Below are 17,229 nucleotides of genomic sequence, written 5' to 3'. Positions count from 1 at the left end.
ACACATTCCCAACAGACTATCACGGTTTTCTGCTCTGTTCTCAACACGATCCTCCCTGCTGAGTTTCCCTCCGTGGTTTCCCAGCTGAGTTGAGAAAGCATCCTCAATGTACTCCTGCCAAATTGCCAATTTGGGAAATCTTTTGCCTGGTTTTCGTAAGCTGGGTGTTTTTTTCTGTGGCAAAACCTACAGCCACTAACATGACTTTGCCCTCAGTGAATGGGAGGCTCCTTTTCTTCATCACCAAACGGAAGGGGAAGAGCCCATTTCTCTTATGCTTGAGTTACTGGCATTCTCACTATGTCCCCTGTGGGTTTCTACCTTTCCTAAACCTGTTCCTCTCTGAGATATAAAAGAGGACAGAGAAAACATCTACGAGCCTGTCATGCAGGGTGACATGCAGGGTCTCTGCTCCCGCTCCCCACATAAGCACGCAGGACATGGTGAGGCCAAAAAGGAACACCCACGGAGCCATAGGTAGGGGAGTCACACCACTATATTCTCGTTGGCGGCTGGGTTGGAGACACAGAAAGCAGGAGCCACACTATCCGCAACCTGCCCTCCACTTCTCTGCAATCCACAACCCACACTCCGCCGTGCTAACTGCAATCCGCCCTTGCCAGCCACCATCTTCTTGCTAGCCCCCATTTTCTGCTAGTGTAGCCACGGCAGTTATATTAGTGGCCAGTGGCTCAGTGGTTACAGCTGACAGCCAACTAGCCACAACTGATGGCCATCCAATCACAGTTGATGGCCATTTACTACCTGAGCCAGCACCTTTCCACGTGAGGCCGACAGCCTGGAAACTGCACTCCTGGCTCTGTCCCCACACTCCACTCCTACAGGGTCTCATCTCACAAACTACATGACAAGCGTCTTCCGCAAGGGGCCCTGTGTGAGGAGCCTGGAGGTGAATGCAATATCCTCGACACAGCCTGGGCCTCTCAGGGCACTGCCACTCTCTCTGGGCACAGCCAGACTTCCTGGGCTCAGCCAGGGCTCTCAGGGCACTGCCACTCCTCTCTCTGGGCCTCTCAGGGTACTGTGCTGGAACAACAGTGACTCACAGCCAAGGTACTTACATATTCTCGATGGCAGCCGGTCAAGACACAGGAAGCAAACATCCGCCAGTTCCACTACATGGTGGTATGTTCCCAAGCAAACAGTCAAGCGGTCTATCAAATCAGGGATGGAAGGCAATTCCCCACAGTCCACAGTCATTCGCGAGGGCTGTGAGCCTCACAATCTGTGCCCCCTCCGCAGGGCGAGGACTCCAAGTCCTCCCCAACCTGGGGATGAGGGCCTCAGCAAGCACTTCCCAGACCATAGGGCCTCAACAACCTTCACTTTCTCTGCTTTCTCTGGCCTATGCTGGTCGGGGAACTGCCCACATCTTCCCACCCCTCCACGGGGTCCAGCAGCTGCTCCTCCTAGTCTTCCTGAGACTGAGTGTTCATATGCACCCTGCTCGCTGCGCCATGTGTCATGCAGGGTCTTAGCTCCCACTCCAAATATAAGAACACAGGATATGGTGAGGCCAAAAAGGAACACCCACGGAGCCATAGGTAGGGGAGTCACACCACTGTATTCTCACTGGCGGCTGGGTTGGAGACACAGGAAGCAGGAGCCACACTGTCCGCAACCCGCCGCACTTACTGCAATCTGCGCTTGCCAGCTCAACCACCATCTTCTTGCTAGCCCCCCATTTGCTGCTAGCGTAGCCACTGCAGTTATATTAGTGGCCAATGGCTCACTGGTTACAACTGACGGCCAACTAGCCACAGCTGATGGCCATCCAATCACAGTTGATGGCCATTTACTACCTGAGCCAGCACCTTTCCACGTGAGGCCGAGAGCCTGGAAACTGCACTCCTGGCTCTGTCCCCATAGAGCCCCAAGATTTCAGGGGAAGAAGTGCAAAGCAACTGTCCTAAAATTCCTTCCAACTGTGAATTTCCTGATGCGCCCCTGAGAATCATAACGAGGCATTGTTCACACTTGCTGATGAGTAAGTTATTACCTAATTTAGACGGGAAACTAGATGCTCTTGTAGCAAAAGAGAGTGTGTGGGCAAATACAGTAGGTACCATAAATATTTTGACATTTTGCTACTTTTTTGAGAGTGTTTGAGCAAGAGGGTTTCAAAGAGACATGGCACCTGCTCTTAAGTAGCTTTCCATCTACTTGGGCAAACAGGACATACACAGTATAAAAATGATCGATACTGCAAGTTATGTACACTCTGTATTCAAGTACAAAGAGGTAGGGACACTTGTGGCCTGGGTCGGGAATAATGGCACAAACGGAGACAGAGGCAGGAATGGAAAGACCCACAAACACAAGCTGTTGGGTGCGTGTGTATCAGATTGGGGTGTTCAGATTTGACTCCGGAATGATACCTGACCCTTATTATTGCACGCCTTTGCAGGAGTTTGGTGGGTTCGGCATACCCCGAATCATCAGAACACATTCAAGCTGAGCCTCAATGAGTCTTATCACTTGGACAATAGATGTCTGATTTATGGATATGTTTTTAGGGGGTTGCCATTAACCAGACTCATCTGATGTGCAAAACCGATGTGTAAACCCGATGTGTTTATATCGTCATTTAGTCAGGATGCTATTTGTCTCAGATTTTGAAGGAGCTCAAAGATAAAATTAGGAAATCATTTGTCAAAGTATGTAAGTGGTAACTATAAATATGGGCTGAATGGATGCCACTGGGACTGCTGTGCAAAGGGGGAGGGGACCAGAGAGGGTGTGGAGGGGTCAGGGGCACTGACAATGGTACACTGCTGATTCACACGTCCTCGTGGAGGAGGATTTCTAATAAAGGATGGGCTTTTTACAGAAATAGTTAATATATTTGAAAAATTAGGAAGAATTTTTTTGAAAGAGGAAGTCATTCTTGACTCGCCAGTAATATTGTTTGAGCAATACAACACATGTATTTAAGGAGAAACGAATGGATACGATTTATTCAGACTTTCAAAATATGGTTGACAAGAGTCAGCCCCATACACTACAAGTAGTCAGGACACTTTTTTTTCTTGTCGGTCAGAAATAGGTCATAAACACAGCCTGTGTATGGAAGAGTATAAAAAGGAGAATCCCCTAAAAATAGACAACGGAATTTGTCTTTATTCGTGGCTTGTAGAAAAGAATGCATGGTACACTCCCCACATTCACAGGTGACACTAAGTTCTTTTAAGAATGAAAATACCAACCCAGTAAGAATAAACCAGAAGTTTTGTGTGTGTGTTTTTTGTGTGTTGTTTTTTTTTTAATATAAAAGTACCTTTAAGTGTCCGATGGCCTCCACTGTGGAAAAGTCGAGGATATGCACTTCCCCAATGAAAGGGAGGAAGGGCAGACACTAACCGTATTCATCAGGCGTTAAGCTCTGAACTACCAATTACATACAAGACAGCAAAGAAGACAGTGGAACTAATGAGCTATTGTGCGTATTGGCCAGTCTCAGACATTGTTGGAAACAAACCAGAAAACGTTTTGTTTCCAAAGTACAGAACGTGCGGTGGAAGCCACAGCACCACACATTAAGGCAGTAACTGTGAAGCCAGAGAAAATACAGAAAGGACACATGAGATGATGAATGGGGGGTGTGGAGAGACACAGGAAAATTTCACAGGGTTTCAGCATTGCTGTTGAGAAGGCCAGTGCCATCTGATTCTCCAACTTTGAATGGGATCTGCTGTTGCTTTTGGCTTTTAGGCTCTTATGTTAGTTAGGTCTTCTAAATTTCACAGTAGTGACTCTTGGAGGAGATCTTTTTTATTCATTGTGCTGCACACCCAGTGGGCCCCTTTAATCTAGAGAATCATGTTCTTTGGTTCTGGGAATTTTATTGTGTGGTCTCTTTGGTAATTTCTTCTATCTCTGCCATTTGCTTTCTTACTGGAAATCCTATTAGGTGGCTGTGGGCTTTCTGGATTGATTAATCTTTTCTTTTTCCTCCTAGCCAATCTTTTTAACTTTTTTTGTTCTACTCTCTGAGACAATTGCTCAATTTTACATCCAGCTGTTCTTTGTAATATATGTGGGTGTTTTTTTTTTCATTTTAGCTATTATTTAATTTATAAGAGCTCTCCATGTTTTATAGCCTCCTAATTTCATTTCACGGTTGCAATATTTTTTATCTCTCTGAGAGTGGGTCACATTATTATTTGCTCTCTGCGTTTGTATGTTTCCTTGGTTCCGGTGTTGGCTTGTTTTGAGCTGCCTCTCACTGGGGAGACTTTCCTCAGATGTTTTGTAATGCCTTGAAAAGCTCCTGGGACTGTGATGACTGGGGCTTGTGAAATCCTGGGAAGACTAGATGGGACGTTCTCTCTTTCGTTGGCGAACTCCCCAGTATCAGTGTCTGTTGGTCTTGACTCTAAATTTATCAGTGCAAACAGTTCCTCCTGGTGGTGGGGGATAAGTAAATTTAGCATTTTTGGAGCAAAGTGGCCTCAGGCCTCCGGATGGGGAGTGGATCTCAACTTTCATCGTCACTGTATGAAGCATGGCATATCTTCTCTGCCTTCCATTGTTAGTGATGTCCTCAATTTTTTGTTTGTTTGCTTATTGTCTCTCTGGTTCCATTTTTCCATGGAATAAACCCTTCTGCCCAGGTGGCAGGTAGCCCATTTGCTGGCTGAAAGGCAGGGTGGAAGGGACCTGGATGTCCTTGTATATACTTTTCCCCGAACAATCTGCCTTTTCTCAGCCCCTTTTCCTGAACCTTCAATCCCTAATTATTTCTGCAGTTCCATGACATAAATTGATTTGGTTTTTATCGGCTTCTCCTTTTGCCTGAATATGCTGTTTGGATATCCCATGTTTTGCTAATTTTCTCAGGGATTTTTATCCTACATTTTTTTCCAACAATTTCCAAAAAAAAAAATCACTGCTATCTTTCATGTGCTGTCATCTACTTTCCCCAAATCTTTTCTTCTGAATCCTTTCATAGGGTAGCTATTGGAGCTTATATGTCTTTACTCAACTCTTTCCTGCTCATTTAAAGGAATATGGGGAGGGGGGGAATTACGCAATTTAAATTTGCTTATAAAGACATTTGAAAGAGCCAGAGTTGAGATATGTACACAGTTTGGTCTGCCCATCTGTATTTACTATTCACATTGGCTGGAGTCATCTAAAGTTAAGTGCTTTATCTCTCTAATTGACCTGAAGATTTTGTTAGCAATTAGCTGGGGCAAGCCATGGCTGAGCTTGTTCAGGCATGTAGAGTATGCCTGGCATGCAAGGCGGTGGGGAGTGGGGTGGGGGTGGGATGACGTGGGGGAATCACCACTGTGTTGACACCTGCATCCAGAGCTCTTTCCAGAAACTGTGGGAGCAGCAGATCTTACCGTCCAACTCCACTCTGGCAGCCCCTTGATCCATCTGGGCCTCCTGCCTTCGCTCCCCTGAGCCAAGGGGTTTCTTATGACCATCACTTTCTCTCACTCCGCACAGGCGTTGCTTTCTCTTGGTGGAATCACAGGTTAGTCTACCTTTGTTCCATCTCATCACATGGGTATCAACAGAAATTCTCCATAGTCTGTTTCTGCCTGTGGATCTCTTCCCATAGTTTCCAGGACATTAAATAAGAACATGAGTTCTTACTGTCTTGACTCAAGTGCTAGGATTTCCCCCACCCCCTCCACAAGTTTCTCAGTCATTTTTCCCTTTTCCTTTCCTTTTTTTTTTCTTCTTCTCCTTCTCCTACTTCTCCTCCTCCTCTACTTCTGTTTCCTCTTCCCCTCCTCCCTCCTTTTAAAACTCATGTATAGTATACGTATAGTAAAGTGTACTAATCTTAAATGTATGCTGGATAAATGTGTGTTTGGGTGTGTGACTGTCACTCAGATAAAAATACAGAAGGCTGCCCTCACCTCAGATGGCTGTCCCTCCTTAGTCGACACCCAGCCCCTCCCAAAGGCAATCACTGTCCTGACTCTTATCCCCATCCATTGCTTTTGCTTGTTCCTGAATTTCATATATAGTTCTCCGTTTATAGTTCTCTTTATTTTTCTCAATATGAATTCATAATTTTCTTCAACTAAATTTCATAAAGGGAAATCTATGAGATATTGGTTCTCTGGAATAGGGCATCTCATTTCATCCTTCTAGGTTAAATGTTACTGTCCCCACTTTACAGATGAGAAAACCGAGGCCAAGTGGCTAGGTAATCAGCTTGACCTCACACCGTCACTTTCTCACTTAACAAGCTGCAGAGTCCAAATGTTAACTCACATTGCACTGTCTTCAAAGTCTGAGCTCTTTCCTCTATAAACCAATAGCTCAACAAACACTGCTCATGAACAAAACTTAATACAGGATGGTTTTTTGTAGCAAGGAATTATTACTACATTTTGAATGGGCTAATGGACAAAATAGGGGCCACATACTAAACCTGACAAACTCAGGGGAGGCCAGCATAGTGGGCCCTACAAACTCAGAGACCAAAAGAAACCACATACGAGTAGGGTGGTCTAAACATAAAATTTCCTAACTAAAAGCAGTCATGGCAAGTAGTAGCCAAGTCCTAGGTCTGTAGCTTCCTTGACAAAGGTCAATCTTTAAAGTGAGCCCGTCTATTTCTTTTTGCATCTGAGATAATACGTCTTTGAAAGGTCAGAGTCCTGTTCTTTTCCAGACCCCTCAGGGCACCACCTCCCACCAGAGCACTCATCTATTATTCTTGTTCCCTGCATATCATCTCTATGTGCTGTAAATGTTCAGCGTTATCTATCCCATACCCACCAATATAAAAGCTGTGTCTCTCCATGTTTCTTTTTATCCAATCCCCATTTTGCTTTCTCCCGCCCCATTAATCTACCGGCAATGGATTTTATGTAACCCTCCTTACGTCTCCTTCTTTGCGTAAATGATTCTAATGTGTAAAATAAGCTGCAAAACTGCTGTTCACTGGGAGCAGATTTTCTCAGTCCATTGACTTTCTCAATCCACTGAGATTTTCCTTCCCAGCAATTGTCCTCAGTTTGGCTCAAATAAACTCAAAAATTTTCTACAGCTTTGGACATTTCTTACTTCGACAGGCTGTAGAAATTTTTCTGCATCTTTTGAGAAATATGCTACGTTACTTTCATCTGCTCCCACCTGGCTTTTCCTTCCTCCCAAGACACCTACCAAAGTCTGTCTCAACTTCCACAGTGCCTTCAAATTTCCAAAGTTTATGACCAACCTGCATAATCAAAAATAAAGGTCAATTTCCCATTCTTTCCAGAAGAGGGCAGTAGAGTCAACACTAATTAGACCCTGAACTCGAAGCTGAAGAAACCTGCCTAAACCAAATCCCAATGAGACTTCACGTAGGTGACTTACTGAGCAGCTACTATTCACTGATTACTGTGAGCCTTACACACACTTACAAATTTTAAGTAATGTTTAATTTCTGCCAAGCATTTTTTAAACACAGGAGCCCGCAGAGGCAGTTACGCCCCCCCCCCCCCCCCCCCCCCCCCCCCCGTAGCCTTGCCTGTGCAGGTAAGTTCCAAATTCACGGTACAAAGAGGCTGGAAGAGGTGGAGATCTTGGGGACCAGCACAGCAGCTGAGGCAGGTGATCTCTGCAACTTAAGAACTTGGTTTGGTGATGAACTTGCTGTTGACCTGGGTCAGTGGGGCAGAGCCTTTCCCTGCCCTACTCAAACCGCACGAGGGTGTGACCCTCCTACCTCTGATGACCTGCAGCCTTCAGAGCTGGGCCACTCACCTGGATATGCATACACCTGGCCTGTGTTCACCTTCACTGACCCAAGTGTGTGAGTGGTATCTCCCCAAGCCGGAGTGTGGGCTCCACAAGGGAGCTGCACACTGCTGCAGACTTTTTGGCCTTCTTAGAACTTTCCATGGTACATGAGCTTAGACAATCTTGACTGGAATTTAGAAGGGGGGTCCCATTGCCAGCACTCAGTAGCTGGCAATTCCCCAATCTGGGTCTCGGTGTCCTTATCTATGAACTGGGGAGGTTGGTCCTTACTCAGGCTAACATTCTTGATTCTATGTATCCTACTCCATCTTTTTTGGGGTCTGTGTAGAGAAATGCTGAGTGACTGAAACCAGCCAGTTACCTGGGGCGGGGGAAAAGGGAATTGTGGAAAGTTTTACTGGCCTGTGACTGGCAAACCCGTTTAATTTCCGTTGCTGTTTTATTGTTTTTGAACATTGACATTTTTCATGTCAATATCAGATTAGTCCTCAGCGGTCAAAAGGGGACAGGAAGTGTTGGTTGGAGAAATCCCTATGAGGTTCACTACAGCACGAGTCTTTGGCTTCTGCCTCCCTCTTCAGAAGCATCACAGAGATAGCGTCACTAGAGGCAGCTGCAGAGAAATGCAGAACATCGCTCTGCAAAAGCCCAGTCACCAGCAGAGCTTTCCTCAGCATAAGACTGAATTGAAGAAAAATCTGCATTCAATTAAATGCCTCTGAGGAGCTTTGATTATGAGATACAAATATATTCTGTGACTCTATTACGAGATGCTCTCTTACACTTGATTACATGGCTTCACATCATTTTTGTTCTGTTACGAAATTTACTTGTTCATTGTTGGTGAGACTGGCCATGGCATTCCACGCTGTGGGCACAGAAGACCGTGCAAAGATGCGAGGGTCAGATATTACTCATTAACAGCACCAGGCACACTTTGTGGGCATTAAAGACCTCCAAAATGATTAGTTGTGGTATGTTCATTTGCTAAGATAACTGTGATACGATGGAAACAGGCCTGGTCTGGTCTGAATCCCTTGTGAGAGGTGACGGCTTCACCTCACTGATCCCGGCCCCTGGAGCGTGAGACTTGGTAACCAACCCTCCCTGCCTGCTCCAGAATTGCTGCAAGGATCCCACGAAGGAAGATCTATGCTCGTAGCTGCAAGAACTATACAATATGGGTAACGCAGGGACTCAGCTCCCGCTCCCCACATAAGAACGCAGGACATGGTGAAGCCAAAAAGGAACACCATGGGGCCATAGATAGGGGAGTCATACCACTACATTCTCGCTGGTGGCTGGGTTGGAGACACAGGAAGCAAACATCTGCCAGTACCCCAACAGGAATTAAACGGGTTTGCCAGTCACAAACCAGTAAAACTTTCCACAATCCCCCTTTCCTCCTCCCCAGGTAACTGGCTGGTTTCAGTCACTCAGCATTTCTCTACACAGACCCCAAAAAAGATGGAGTAGGATACATAGAATCAAGAATGGGTGGATCTTGAGAGTATAATGCTAAGCAAAATAAGTCAGATGGAAAAAGCATATGATTTCACTGATATGTGGTATATAAACCAAAAACAACAAAAGAACAAGACAAACAAAGAAAAACAAAAGCTCATAGACACAGACAATAGTTTAGTGGTTACTAGAGGGTAAGGGGGGCGGGGGGTGGGAGCTGAGGGTAAGGGGGGTCAAATATATGGTGATGGAAGGAGAACTGACTCTGGGTGGTGAACACACAATGGGATTTATAGATGATGTAATACAGAATTGTGCACCTGAAATCTATGTAATTTTCCTAACAATTGTCACCTCAATAAATTGGAAAAAAAAAAAAAAAAAAAAGAATGTTAGCCTAAGTAAGGACCAACCTCCCCAGTTCATAGATAAGGACACCGAGACCCAGATTGGGGAAATGCCAGCTACTGAGTGCTGGCAATGGGACTCCCCTTCTAAATTCCAGTCAAGATTGTCTAAGCTCATGTACCATGGAAAGTTCTAAGAAGGCCAAAAAGTCTGCAGCAGTGTGCAGCTCCCTTGTGGAGCCCACACTCTGGCTTGAGGAGATACCACTCACACACTTGGGTCAGTGAAGGTGAACACACAAGGCCAGGTGTGTGCACATCCAGGTGAGGGACCCAGCTCTGAAGGCTGCAGAATCAGAGGTAGGAGGGTCACACCCTCGTGCGGTTTGAGTAGGGCAGGGAAAGGGAAAGAGTTTCCTCTTTTCCAGAACATCATTGTGAGTTGAGCTGGGTCTTCTGGAGGCTGGCTTGTCACCCAGAGGGATGACAAATGGTGGGAGGGAGGAAAAGCCCCTGTGTGTAGGACACACTGGCCTCTCAGCATCTGCTGCTGTTAACAGAGACGCAGAGTCTGAAGATCGGATCTTGCTTTAGGATGCCAGCACTGGGAAGGAGGAAAGCAGACATGTTCACAGGTTGAACTAGTCACTACAGACCCCTCTGTTAGTCACGATGAGTCCAGCTAAGCAGAGGGGAAGCCTGCTCTGCTTGACCCACTGCCATGTGATTAGTATGTGTTGGTACCAAGGGAGAAACACGAGTCCCATAAATAAATGAGGTATTTCCAGGGCTTCGGTGACCCCTGTCTGCAGTCATGAAGTCACGATTCAGCTCAGCATCCACACACACACCTCATGTCTGCATGTGTTCGGGGACCCACCTGGCAGAACACACAGGCATCACCTCCCCGGTGTCTGGTGCTAGTGTGGTCACCAAAGCTGGCAGAGGGTGCAGGGGTAAGAGCCAGCCTGTGTTCTCAGATGTCCTAAAATGCAGTGGAGGAAACCAAACCTCAGCACGTGAAGTATTTGGAGAGGAATTCAGATAACTTTCTGTGTGACCTGGATTAAGAATCTGGATGATCCAGTGGGTCCCAACTAATCGAAAGAATCCTTGAAAGAGGAGAACCTTTTCAAGCTGAGATGAGAGTCAGATGGAAATGAGACACCACAAGAAGAGTCAGAAAGACTCCATGTTGTTGACCTGGAAGTTGGAGGAATGGGCCTCAAACCAAGGAAAGTGGGAGGCCTCTAGAAGCCTCTAGAAAGGCAAGGAAATGCATTTCCCCCTAGAGCCTCCAGCCCCCAGAAGGAACGCAACCCTGCCAACGATTTGGTTTTAACCCAATAAGACTCATTTTTAACTTCTAACCTAGAGAACTGTAAGATAATACATGTGTGCTGTTTTCAGCTCTAAGTTTGTACCAATATAGAACTAATACAGATACAAAAATTGATGGAGAGAAAGTCGAATGACTAGGTCAGAGGGAGCGAATTAGGGAAGATTCTTTACTTGTTTTTATGCAGCGCCACCAGGAGGAGCCCTGACCACACTGTTGGAAACGCACTTCTCTGCTTTGCTTTTCCAATTTCAGGGAGTTTTCTTCAGACACAGGAAGTCGTAACTCCATCAAAAGGCTCAAGGGAGCGTTGTGAAGGGATTGTTTTGGTCACTTCTCTATCCCCTTTCCGTTCAGAACGCACAGAGACTGGGTATCGCCACTCCCACCTCCAGGACAGGAGTCGGCTCACTGCAGCTTCTAACCTGGCCTGGGGTTCCCCAGTGCTGAGCTGCCAGCCAGCTTTCTGCCAAATAAAACCTACCTGGCCCTTTCATTTCAATCAATAAGCTGATTTATGCCACCTGTTCACTAACTCGGCTTCCCCTTTACCTGCCCCCATCCCTTTCCTTGCTTCCTGAAAGTCCTTGAGGAACCATTTAAATGCACTCGTTTATTCATTCATGGATATATTTTCATGATCTTTATAATCACATATTAGGCTCCTATGAGGTATCAGTTACTGGACTAAGTTAGATAAAAGCTGGCTCTTATCTGTTCAGCGATTCAGTGTTAAAGAGGGACCTTGGGGTGGGGCTCCATTCGCAGAGGATTCAACTGCTGTGGCCACAAAAGCCACCTAAGTTCAACAAGACTTGGCCAGAGGAGGGGATATTCGAGGTGGGTCTTGACACGTGGATAAGAGTGTGCTTCTCATGAAGGGGAGGTAAACAGCAAAGATGCTGGGGGCTGGGGGGAGGAACTGGGGGATGGAGGGCAGGGCTGGCTTTTCATGAGCGGCAGGCCCTTCTGAGGTCTTGGAGGGCTGGGGAATGTGAACATGGCTGAGGGCACCAGGCAAAGGATTGCAGGGTTTCTTTGTAAAGAGACTTAAAAGCCAGCCAGGGAGTTCAGACATTAATTTATAGTCAGTCAGGACTAATTAAGGGTTTTATTCATGTCCTGATGTGGCCACGTTTATATTTTTAAAAGATCTCTGACAGCCACATGGAGCTTCCACCGAGGTGGGGAGATACCATGAGCAGATGCCACGAGTTAGGAGTCTTTTCATTACAAGTGAGAAAAGAGAAAGACCCAAAGGGGAAGAAGCAGAGATCGTGGAGGAGACAGGATGAGCTGATGAAAGTAGAATTTGTAGGACTTTGTAAAAATGAAGAGTGAGGTATAGATGGATGTGTCAAAAAAAATAGGGCCAGGGCAGCCGGATGGCTCAGTTGGTTGGAGCACATCCTCTCAACAACAGGGTTGCTGGTTCGATTCCCACGTGGAATGGTGGGCTACGCCCCCTGCAAATAAAGATTGAAAACAGCAACTGGACTTGGAACTGAATTGCACCCTCCACAACTAGATTGAAGGACAACGACTTGGAGCTGATGGGTCCTGGAGAAACACGCTGTTCCCCAATATTCCCCAATAAAATGTATGGGGGAAAAAATCTTAAAAAACAAAAAAACTAATATGGCTTTGTGACTCCAATTTAGGAGATGATTTCTATGGCGATGCCTTTGGCCAAGATCAGAAATAAAGTAGGAAGAGCAGGAGAGGGGATGGGCTTTAAATTAGAGGCCAGGAGGACATGCAGACATGGCTGAGGGGAAGAAGCCAACAAAAGGGACGACAGTAACTACAGGTAAATATATTTATAATGTAAACAACCAAAGGAACAATCATGGTATGAGTTGCTAGCACTGCTGGGAAGCTAGTGAGGGACACTTTCATTCAGCAGCACCCCTGAAATTTTGCCCAGAGTGCTGTGGGCTTCCCCTGGCCTGAGTGAACAGCCCTGGCTCCTGTGTGTCTGAGAGGAGGGGATTGTGTTAGGGTTTTGATTTCTGGGGAAAGTCTGAGAGAAGGAATCAAACAAAATTGGGTACCTGCCCCTGTCCTGCCAACAATCACACTTGGCAAGCCAGATCACCCTGGCACCTCAGTTTTCTCCCTGGGTAAATGATAGTACATCTGCCTTCCAGAGATTGTGATGAGGCTTAATAATACTCCATGAGAAAACACCCAAAATTTTGCCTCAGAAATGGCAAACAGATTCTAGGTTCTTATTTTCACAGTTATGCCTAATAAGAGGTGCCAAGAGGACAATGAGATTTCTTCCTTCTCAGCGGCTGCCGGAACCCGGTTGGTGTTTACTCATTTCCATGTACCTGTGATCATCTTGGCACACATCTCTGTGTATCAGCCAGAAAATGGAGCCTCTGGTTACTACAATTAGTTTGATATTTAATACAAAGCTAGACAGCCTGAGGGCTCAAAAACTCAGCTGACGAGCTCCCTCATTCATAGGCTTAGTGGAAGGAGTTGGAGAGCCAGGCAGAGGGAAAACAGCATTTTTTTCATCAGAAAATTCCTGGTCCACCATCTTTCTCAGAAAGCCCACCCTGGCGAGTCAGGACATTGGCCATCTTGCCCTCCGACAAGGAGATGAGAGGCAGGTGGCCCGGCACATGCCCCGGAGACAATTTTTCTGCCCTCACACTGTTTCAGGTGCCCAGCAATATTTAGCTAACCTGAACTTTCATTTTCCTAATTGAAACACCAGTCTGCTGGTTTTAGGAATCTTACTTGTACCCTTCCTGTAATGACATGGTCTCCAAAACTTTTCCTACTGAAAAGGTAAACTTAATTCATACAGGGAATTGTGGGTAGCGTGAGGACAACGGGAGAGTCAAACATCCAGGGTGCTGGCAGTGAGGGGGCCTGACAGGGAGGGGAGAGTGGTAGCTGGCAGGGCTCTCTGGGGCTCTGGGAGTCATGCCTGAGCCCCTTGCAGCACTTGCCCAGTGCTTTGGATAAAGACGGTGCTCCAAACATGTTTGATGAGGAGGTGGACACATGAGAGTAAAAGTAACTGGATTTAGCTCATTTACTCAAGAGGAAAAGGTGAACATGAAGTAACAATGGAAATGGGTTTGGAAAGAGATAAACTGGCAGATCACAGTGTGCGGACAGGGCAGGGTGAATGTGTGGGCCAGCATGTATGTTTCCGTGTGGCCCTGACACCCATCAACCTTGGAAGTTGGCACCAACCTCACAGAATATTCCAAATGCCCGTGTCACTTTTATTCCATGCCCATGAACACAAAGCAGGGAAGTGGATTTTGGAACATTGAGAAAATCATTTCCTAGAAACACTTCTTGCAGGGCCTGTCTCTGACTGGGAGAGGCCAACTAGGGAATTATTCTAGCAAAACCACCCAGCAGGCTTGCTCGGTTGGGACCTGGAAACCCAGCTTTCTAAACTTGGGGCTGAGAAAGAGGGCATCCTGGTGATGCTCGCCGGGTGTCTGTTGAATTGGCTGTTGAAAAGGTTGAACAGAACACATACGTATGGTGTTAACTCAAGTTAACTCATGGGGTTGTAGTTTGTTTCTCTTGAGGCACTTCTGGGCTCAGCTCAGTGGGTTGGGCTGCATGTTGGGTGGCTGAATCAGTGGTGGTCACCAGGAAGCTGTGTCACGCAGCCAAGAGCGTTTGCAGTGGGGTGTTTGTAGCAGGCAGTGGCAACTGCTCACTGAGTTAAGAAGGCACCTCCAAACAGCCAGCAGGTTTCTTGGGCTCGCAGAAGCATTAGGTCAGTCAGGGTCCTTGATTTCAGGGACTTTATCCCTGATTTTATTCCTCTGTGGCCTTGATCAGTTGAAAATTTTTGTTTGTTTGTTTTTCAGAAGTAGCCATCAAAACCTTGTACCCTGCTGGAAAGAACAGGCCCCACTATCCCTTCCTTTCCTCTCCAGAGTCTAGGAATATTTCACTTTCAAGGACACAGATCACTGAGGTCTCTTTGCTTTGACTTTCTTGGCTGCTAATTCATTCTTTTGGTTTAGAAATTTGTTTTCACTGTTATGAGTTGCTTTAATTCTTATGCATAGCAGAGACTAACTTGAGCGTGCAAAAATATGTCATTAAGTACATGGAGAAATATCTTCAGATCACCTAGGGAAAATGTCAGTAGACGCAAGTCTCATCATGGGGACAGTTGGGTCTTGGAGACTCTGGGTTCTCCTTTCCAGAGCCCTTTCTGTAGCAGAGTGGATCTCCAGGCCAGAGGTTCAATGAGCCTCAGTAAGAAAGATCAGACGTAGACAGATCGAGTCCAAGTGGGGAAATCTGCTAAGGTTTATTAGAGGAAACAGCATGTAAGCAGGACTCTCAAAGCCCTGTTTTGCCAGCTTCAGGGTGGGGATTCGGCTCAGGTGAGTGAGCAGTTAACCAGGGTGCAGAATGCAAAGGACTGCTGAAAAGCTCAGTGATCGACGCTAGTAACATTTTAATGAAACCTTTTAAAAAATAAAAACAAATGCCAAGAAAAATCTACGATTAACAGAATATCAACATTTCCACAAAGACAAGACGTGTGCTTCATGACCCTGCATTCTTGGACAATGGGAACAGTCGGTTTCAATCAGTTCTTGGTCCCTAGTCCCCTAATCAGAAGCATTTAAGAGGGTTGACAGTAACCTGCAAACAGACCTGCGACAGGGCTTTATAGATAGTCACGTGTTTTGATTGGAGAGCTTTATTAACTTTCGCATTTGATGCCACAGATGAGAGCATGTCTGACAAAAGTGTATGGGGGACATGTATTTTTCCTTTTGCCTCGACTCCAGCATGGCTTGATACACAGCATGGCACTGGCCAGGTTGGTAAAGAGGGAGGGACATGTGGAAGGAAAGGTAGGAGACATTAGAGTATGTTTAGACCCACAGGGGTTATGAATAACGTGTACAAGAGGTCACAATAAGAGAGAAGTCTGGAAAGTTGCAAGTAGAAAAAAATTGTGGCGGGCTTACACGATTCTGAAGACATTTGGAATTAATATTGGAGACACTTCAGGGACCATCACATGTTTCTGAACAAGGATTCTGAGCATTGTCACTAGGGGCCAATTAGTGACCAGCCAGAGAGGGAGCAGACACAGAGATGAGGCAGGAAACAGAATCATGAGGAAGCAGCCACTGCTATAGAGCCGAGAGAATGGAAGGGCACACCAAACTAGGAGACGTCCTCAATAGACTGAGTTGTTCAGAATATGCTTCCTATGGATAACTCCCCCAACACACTAACAGCCCCTTGAGGGCAGGACATGCACTGCAATCCTTGTTCCCAATGAGGACACGACAGCCCCACTGAATTGCTGTGACCTCTGTGTCACCTAGCCTCCTTAAATCTCTATGAGTTCCCAGAAGTCAGTCCCTTCCTACCTGTTATTCTTAGAACTGTTCCAGGACACGTTTCAGAGAAAGAGTCAGAATCCCACCTCCGATGTAAGGGAGAGGTGGAAAATCGGTCCTCAGCAACTATTTTTTGGCTGTTTTAAAATTTTTCTTTCCCACATAGTAGTGGAAACACTAAGAAAAGATAAAACTTTTGCAAAACGTGGACTGATAAGGGAAAATAACTCATTTTATAAACCTTACCAATTCTGATTCAGCTTCCAGGATGCAGGATGGGCTGACCGGTATCTTTGTGATTATAAAGAAAGGGTTCTTGTTGTGAAGAAATCATGTAGACAAGATGGCAGGTTGGAGGTTCCAACTACAACAGGAGGGCAAAAAATTAATTTTAAGTTTTGTCAAAGGTAAGGACTACTCATTAATATCCAGTTACTAAGGGAATCAACAGATAATTTCTATTTACACATTAAAGTCTCAAAAGAAGTTTCCTTGAACAATATTTTTAGGAAGCATTATTTTAGTTAGACTATGATCTTGAAGACATAAAATTGGACTTCTTGAATTATTTCCAAGAAATATACTTCCATATATGTAAACAGATCTGTCTTCAATTGGCCTGAAATGCTAAGTTGAATTCAAATGAGACTAACTCACGTTATGAATATCAAGCACTGTGGGGGTGCTACGGTGTTTAAACCCTTGCTTTCCAGGAGAGTGAGCTAGCCTGTCGGGAAGGTAGGAAGTAAAGCAAGAGGAAAAGTTACCCAGCAAAAGACTTTAACTATTATATTTTCGATCTTAGCTCTGGCTGCCATAACAAAATACCATACACTGGGTGCTTAAACAACAGAAATTTATTTTTTCACACTTCTGGAGGCTGGAAGTCCAAGATCAGGGTGTCAGCCTGGTGGGGTCCTGGTGAGGGCCACCTCCCTGGCTTACAAACAGTCACCACCTTCCCGTGTTCTCACATGGT

This window comes from Rhinolophus sinicus, chromosome 15 (genome assembly GCF_057876585.1).
Source record: "Rhinolophus sinicus isolate RSI-liver-muscle chromosome 15, RSI-T2T, whole genome shotgun sequence".
Lineage (NCBI taxonomy): Eukaryota > Metazoa > Chordata > Mammalia > Chiroptera > Rhinolophidae > Rhinolophus > Rhinolophus sinicus.
This window is presented reverse-complemented; position numbering follows the sequence as displayed.